Genomic DNA, 8,942 nt, shown 5'->3' with positions numbered 1-8,942 from the left:
GTGAATACTCTACATAAAATAGAATAGTCAATTGGTAAATATTTTGGTAAATAATTCAATTTATAAAGTCATTGATGAACATTTAACAATTTATAACAGATTTAAACTATAGGAAAGTTCTGGCTGTTAAATGTCTTGTGTGTTAAAAATTTTACATAGTTTTAAACAAATTTCCCTTATAGGTGCAAATTTTAATTACAATTGTTCCATATTGTATGTAAAATTTATATTTAATTTTTACTTAATTAGGGAAAAATGCATTAAAGGAGTTAACACGAATATAAAAAAACAAGTAAAAATAAAATATTTATCATTTTACTTTTGCAAAATAAAATATGAAACTATTTGCAAAAATATTTATAAATATTGTACAATATTGTACAAATATTGTACAAATATTGAACAAATATTGAACAATGCCAAACCATAAACTGAAGTGGAAATTTATCTCGGAATCAGAAAAAACAACGACGATATTCCAACTTGCCCGACCATATGATACCCTGCACCAACAACAGCAATTATAAACATAATTTTCTTACGAGGGTTTTACGGTCCTTAGATGCATTATAACTTAGATGCTGAATAATTCGCATAAATAAAATCAAAAGGTTTATGCATAAGGAACTAAGTTGTTAAGCAAAATATTGTTTGTGTCCAAAATTCATTTGACTACTTTTTTAAACCAGGTTAAATTACTAATCGGGCTTACTATAATTTGTCTTTACTATAGTAGTGCAGGGTATTAATACCAATGCTGAAAATAGTTCAGCAATCCTGCACACACTGCTAAAGACAAATACGAAAAACTAAATTACATCAAAGATCCGACAAATACAGATCTAACAGACATCATGCAAGTCTAAATACACATTCATATTGATCAAATATTTGACGTAATAAGTATAGATGATCTGATTCTCCACCGCCCCTTTGTGCTTTTTTTAACCGGTGGCCATTTTTTTACATGGTTCTGCCGTTTCGTGTACAAGCACTTTGCTCAAGTACACGAGCTATCTGATCTCTATCCCTTGCTGCCCAGTTGTTTAAACATCACATCCGTTTACAACCACGCAGATGTGATGGTTTCTGTTGATTCGGAATAATCTGTAGAACAAAATACGAATACCTCAAATAAGCCGAGGACTTGTTCTTAGTAAGAACTTCTTACATACAGAGAACACACTGTGGTAAATCTTGTACGAACACAGTAAAACCTGAACATACGCGGACAATGAAGGAAACTTCAATGGTATCACTTGTACCAACCGAGCACACATCACATTCAGCGGGACACTCATTGAATAAAAAATCAACCGACACACTCTCTGGCCCATGGTGAGGCCCGCATACCCCTATATCCATCCCGTATCATATACACTTGACACCAACTCATTCCCAACGCTTAGTCCACCAGTCACTCTTATGCGGGGTATCTGTTGTCTCGGCAACAGCCATGAACTTATCCTGAATTATAGACTTTAACGTGTTTAAGAGTTTGGGTTTAAACCACTGCCACCAATTGGACTCCGAAGGGACTTTGTCTTGTCCCCGGGAGGAGACAAAGTCTGAAACTCTGCCCTATGGTCTAACGGTTCCCGTGGTATCAGATTATAAGGCTCCATGGTTCAACCCCAGGTCAAATCTCAAAATCAAGGAAAGGCCAATGATACACCTACAGTTTATAGTCCCAGCAGACTAGAGGTAACATTCCCCAGGGAGGAATAAAAAACAAACAATTTGCTCAAAATGTTTAATACATTTATTTCGTCAAATATTTGCACAATCTGAGAGTACCTTAAGAAAAAGAGAAAAAAACATAAGCCACACACTCAATTGTTAGCTGATTGATTTAAGTCAAACATTTAAGCCGATAGACAAGTAGTGGAAAAATCCAAAAGAAGAAGAAGAACTAAAAAATAAACTTAGATAAATGTTGACATGAGTTTCAAACATGACAGCCAACTAAACAGAAAGTCAAACGGACGGCCGCCAGTCAAATCCCACAAATATCAAACAATAATATCTTGCAACATACTCTCCCTGTTTGGAACACTAACCAGCAGTTCGTTGGGACACTACCAAACTAACTATTTAACCTACAACTTGGGGATACCACCAGCCACCTACAATGAAGTTAATCCTCACTCCATAGATTACAAAGAGACAGTCAAAAAGCTTATCCAAAGGAGACAATGCATTGTAATGAAAATATTTGCTTAAGTTGGTTTCTTAAGTTTCTACTCTCTAGATTAGTCGGATACTGTCAAGTGACTACTGTTTCTGCTCTCGCTTACAAAGGACACACTAAAGTTACGACTGTCATCACTCTTGTTTACGAAGAGTACATTAGTGACGAAATAGAGCCAACAAGGTGGTTAGACGTTAGTGGAAATGAATGCATTAACTCTTTGTCGAACTGCTGGGTACCTTACCCACACACACACATTCAAATACATTTTCTTGCAATTGACATTTAAAGGAAAAAGTGTTTGCTGATGACTGAGAATCATCATTTGAATTACAGACTGTTGCAGTCAATCGTTAGACGTCCGTCAGTCTTCGTCTGCTATATACCAAGCAAACGAACCATAAAGTTGAAAATTAAATGGAAACAAGAAACAAGAAGTGCAATTGAACGTAGCTTCTTTTCTTTATTTATTTGCTGTCAAATTGTTATTTGCTTTTTCTTACTTATTGATGCTTTTTTTGTTGCAACATTCTTCTGCTGCTTAAATTGCAATTGCGAAAATATTTTAACGCATTGCAGTCATATATAAAAAAAAACGTTTGTATTCGCAATGCGGCTAACTGTGTGTGTTCTTTCTCATATGTATATGGTTATAGTAAAAAAACACCTAAGTCGGGTTAAAAACTAGTTGAAATCTTACTCACAGAACTTCATATTTATGTGAAATTTTCATTTCACCATTTCTACTATTTTGGAAAAAGTTTTCTTTCCTCGAATGTATGATTTTGTATTTAGACTGTTATTACTTGTAACCACAGTTATATGCAATATGTATGAAATATAAAGAAAAGTTACCATAATGTTTAATATAAATGACACTCATTTAAGAAGTTGCACTTGGAGGAAATTGTAGGGAATGAATGAAAAATAACACTAAATTACTTTAAAGTAATCGATTCGTTATTGTTATTTAATAATGGAATGACCCCATCATGGTGTATTGCAATCCCGGGGTAAAGAGGTGCTACCAGTATCTCTACTCTGCCGGGACTAGAAACTTGTAATGATTAAATTTATCCTCGGCCTTTCCTGTAAATTATTTTACATGAGGTCAAACCAGAGCACCACATAATCTGGTACTACAGGTGGCCAGTTGTCTGCTGGACTTTGTCCTGGCTAGTCAGTTAGTTGAGGTTCCTTCGGGATGCACGTAGTTTCTAGGAGCGGTACAAACCACAGGACAAGGCTGTGGATTATATAATGTTAGATAAGAGCTGATAATGCAAAGATGTGTCTGATGGATAAAAGGGATCTTGAATTGTATTTGTGGAGATGTTGGAATGACGGATGAAGTGACGGTTGAAATGGCAGAGGAGTTGATTGAGACGTTGGCGGAGTTGTTAATATCTTAATCTTTAATTTATCGGCGATAGTCCTTCATGGTTGTGTGTGATTAAGTTTACTCTAAAACATGCTCAAGTTATCGCAGTAGGTACTTGTGGTCACTGAAATAAGTCTAACTAATAAAATATAGGTCTGTGTTTCGTCCCTAGGTACTATTGCCGAAACAACAGAGTCATCTCAAAAGTGTGGTTGGGCGATTTTAAGAGGTTAAGGAATGCACTGGGGTAAGTTTTTAGATGATGAGAATGCCGGTTGGGAAAGGGCAAGTCTCATAGCATCAGTAGGGTGTTTTCGCCTGATGTTGGGTTTCGCCCCTTCTATCGGGTAAATTAAAAAAATATGACATTAAATTCTTTTGAGGATGAGAATTTTTGCAGGGGCAGGGCATTCCTCATAGCATCAATAGGGTGTTTTTAACTGATGTTGGGATCTTCCCTTCTATCGGCTCTAACCAGTGATTGCCTTTCCTCAACGGACTACTTCGGCAAGAGATTGGATAGCTCGAGTACCTGAGCAAAGTGCTTGTACGTGGACCTTCACAACCAAACCTGCATATAAGATACACAAAGGGGCGGTGGTGAGTCATCAAAGAAGCTCACCCAGTGGTTGAAAAAGACGACTTCGACATTAATTTAAAGCCTCACAGTCAAGCCAGTTGTCCGTTTCGGACGATTAATCTTCAGATTAATCAGATTCTGTGTAGTATTTCACCGAATTTATAGTTTTTCTTCAGAATTTGAGAAAGAAGAATCAGTGTATTCTACAATAGAGGTTTAGATTCAAAATGTAATATCATATCTTTTCTCCTCCGTTACGTAAATTTGCAGAGTTTCGCAAATATCTATAGGAAACGCTTGATTGTTAGTTCTTTGTTTCTAAAAGAAAAAATCTATATTTCCATAGTAAAATATATTTTTCTAAAGACTTCATTCAAACATTGATTCCACCCTTTTATAAACTGCTCTCTGAGCTCTTATAAAAAATGTTGATTGTTGAATGCCGAATGTTGAAACTGATGACGATGATGCTCCTGCTGGTATAGTAGTATATGACCATTTAAAGTGTTGGAAAATATTGTCACATAAAAATATTTTTCTATATTAGTCTTCTCGACACATTGAGATGGAGGGGGTCCGCAAAGAGATGCCAATAAAAACAATAACAACTGCAAACAAAAAAAAATCCAATCAAAGTGAAACGCATCTGTAAACCATTTATTGCAATTTTACCACCATTTTTATAAAGTGAAAAAATTGTAATATTTTAGTGAAATTTATGTTTTTTATATAAAAGACTTTAAGTAAATAACTTTTAATACTTTGAAATACTTATTTATGGTATGATATTTAAATGCAATCGAATATTGCTGGAAAAATATTCATAAAAAGTAATAATTGCATTTTGTTTGCAATTCTATTGAAAAATATCTGAAATTTTAAAAGCACATAACTGAAAAGTTGTCCCATATTTTGTAATAAAAAATATTTATGATAAAAACTTAATTTATTGTTAAACAGAAATTATACCGGCAGCAATTGTTTTGAACTGAAGTCAGTTATTATATAAAATATACATTTGGGAGAATCGTAATATATAGAATTTTTAACTTTTTAGTTTATTATACCCTACACCACTTTAGTGGGGAGGGTATATTGGGTTTGTTCTGATGTTTGTAACGCGCAATAATATTGGTCCTATACCCACCTTAAAGTATACCAATCGGCTTAGAATCATTTTCTGAGTCGATTTAGCTATGTCAGTCCGTCCATGTAAACCTTGTAATCAAACTACAGGTCGCAATTTCGAAGATAATTCAATGAAATTTGGTACATGATCTTCTATTGTCCCAGGGACGAAGTCTATTGAAAATTGTTAACATCGGTCCATTATCTCACCTAGCCCCCATACAACTGAACCCCCGAATAGGGCTTGTAGACCTTGTAATCAAACTGCAGGTCGCAATTCTATGGTACCGAAGACGAAGTCTATTGAAAATGGTTAACATCGGTCCATTATCTCACCTATCCCCATACAACTGAACCCCGGAATAGGGCTTGTAAACCTTGTAATCAAACTACAGGTCGCAATTTTGAAGATAATTCAATGAACTTTGGCACGCGATCTTCTATGGCACCTAGCCCTAGCCCCCATACTACTGAACCGGATTAATAGGGCTTTTAAGTTCATAAGTATGTTTAATATACTCGTATCTCGACAAAAAGCTGCAAAACCAAGTTCTATACTAGCCTGGATGACCCTCATGAATTTTTTAATTATAGGGTCTCATTTGACCATAGCTCCTATTCAAAGCCCCCTTCAATATTCGACTTAAATGTCCACAATTTTATTCAACAATAAAATGCTTAAGTATATGTGAGGCAAGGTACAATTCAACTTAAATGCTTTATTATGAAAAATAAACCACATATTTTTTGTAACAGCTACCGGAGACGAAGCCTGTTGGAAATGGTTAATATCGGTCCATTATTTCACCTAGCACCCATACTACTGAACCGGATTAATAGGGCTTTTAAGTTCATAAGTATGTTTAATATACTCGTATCTCGACAAAAAGCTGTAAAACCAAGTTCTATACTAGCCTTGATGACCCTCATGATTTTTTTAATTATAGGGTCTCATTTGAACATAGCCCCCATTCAAAGCCCCCTTCAATATTCGACATAAATGTCCATAATTTTATTCAACAACAAATGGCTTAAGTATATCTGAGGCAAGGTACAATTCAACTTAAATGCTTTACTATAAAAACTAAATCACATTTTTTTTGTAACAGGTGTATTGTACTATATGGTCGGCCTCGCCCGACTATAATTTCTTACTTGTTTTTAATTAGCCTTTACCTTTTACATTCATCAATAACAATTCCCTTTTGAAGTTTTTTAAAATTGTCCGAAATTATTTTTTCCTTTGAAACGACCACACGCATACGTTATTAATTTCTTTTGGTCCCATATCATGTGTCACTAGCAATTGTTTAAATATTTGATTTTATATTAAGTAACGTATTGAATCGAAATTATATTGAATTATTTATTTTTGACATTTGTTAGTTATTGACTGAAATCCCGTAAAGTTATTATTGTTTATTTATTTTCGTTTTATAATGTGTGAAGAAAATAAATGATTTTTTATCACTTCATTTATAAAACAAACAACTATAAAGAAATATTATATTTTATCCCCTTTTTCTACATCCTCTTGCGGAAATATAAATACAGAATTAGTAATAAGTAAAAGAAAGGAAACAGTAGACCACAAGGATGGCAAATGGAAATTTTTAAATAGTTTTAAATTATACTAAAAATAGTACTCTTGACTATAGACTAGAATATAGACTAGACTATAGACAAGACTATAGACTAGACTAGACTAGACTAGACTAGACTATAGACTACACTAGACTAGACAGGACTAGACTAGACTAGACTATAGACTAGACTATAGGCTAGACTAGACTATAGACTAGACTATAGACTAGACTATAGACTAGACTATAGACTAGACTATAGACTAGACTATAGACTAGACTATTGACTAGACTATAGACTAGACTATAGACTAGACTATAGACTAGACTATAGACTAGACTATAGACTAGACTATAGAATAGACTATAGACTAGACTATAGACTAGACTACAGACTAGACTATAGACTAGACTATAGACTAGACTATAGACGAGACTATAGACTAGACTATAGACAAGACTACAGACTAGACTATAGACTAGAATATAGACTAGACTATAGACTAGACTATAGACTAGACTATAGACTAGACTATAGACTAGACTATAGACTAGACTATAGACTAGACTATAGACTAGACTATAGACTAGACTATAGACTAGACTATAGACTAGACTATAGACTAGACGATAGACTAGACTATAGACTAGACTATAGACTAGACTATAGACTAGACTATAGACTAGACTATAGACTAGACTATAGACTAGACTATAGACTAGACTAGAGACTAGACTATAGACTAGACTATAGACTAGACTATAGACTAGACTATAGACTAGACTATAGACTAGACTAGAGACTAGACTATAGACTAGACTATAGACTAGACTATAGACTAGACTATAGACTAGACTATAGACTAGACTATAGACTAGACTATAGACTAGACTATAGACTAGACTATAGACTAGACTATAGACTAGACTATAGACTAGACTATAGACTAGACTATAGACTAGACTATAACTAGACTATAGACTAGACTATAGACTAGACTATAGACTAGACTATAGACTATACTATAGACAGACTATAGACTAGACTATAGACTAGACTATAGACTAGACTATAGACTAGACTATAGCTAGACTATAGACTAGACTATAGACTAGACTATAGACTAGACTATAGACTAGACTATAGACCTAGACTATAGACTAGACTATAGACTAGACTATAGACTAGACTATAACTAGACTATAGACTAGACTATAGACTAGACTATAGACTAGAACTATAGACTAGACTATAGACTAGACTATAGACTAGACGACTATAGACCTAGACTATAGACAGACTATAGACTAGACTATAGACTAGACTATAGACTAGACTATAGACTAGACTATAGACTAGACTATAGACTAGACTATAGACTAGACTATAGACTAGACTATAGACTAGACTATAGACTAGACTATAGACTAACTATAGACTAGACTATAGACTAGACTATAGACTAACTAGAGACTAAACTTATAGACTAGACTATAGACTAGACTATAGACTAGACTATATCCGAGAACTATAGACTAGACTCATAGACTACTATAGACCTAAGACTATAGACTAGACTATAGACTAGACTAATAGACAGACCTATGACTAGACTATAGACTAACTATAGACTAGACTATAACTAGAATATAGACTAGAACTATAGACTAGACCTATAGACTAGACTATAGACAGAGACTATGAGACTAACTATAGACTAGACTATAGACTAGACTATGACTAGCTATAGACTAGACTATAGACTAAGACTATAGACTAGACTATAGACTAGACTATAGACTAGACTATAGACTAGACTATAGACTAGACTATAGACTAGACTATAGACTAGACTATAGACTAGACTATAGACTAGACTATAGACTAGACTATAGACTAGACTATAGACTAGACTATAGACTAGACTATAGACTAGACTATAGACTAGACTATAGACTAGACTATAGACTAGACTATAGACTAGACTATAGACTAGACTATAGACTAGACTATAGACTAGACTATAGACTAGACTATAGACTAGACTATAGACTAGACTATAGACTAGACTATAGACT

Source organism: Lucilia sericata, unplaced genomic scaffold, assembly GCF_015586225.1.
Source record: "Lucilia sericata isolate MDLA Ls3-8-SP2 unplaced genomic scaffold, ASM1558622v1 Contig001493F_arrow, whole genome shotgun sequence".
In the NCBI taxonomy this organism is placed as follows: domain Eukaryota; kingdom Metazoa; phylum Arthropoda; class Insecta; order Diptera; family Calliphoridae; genus Lucilia; species Lucilia sericata.
The sequence above is the reverse complement of the archived record's forward strand: the minus strand, read 5'-3'. Positions refer to the sequence as shown.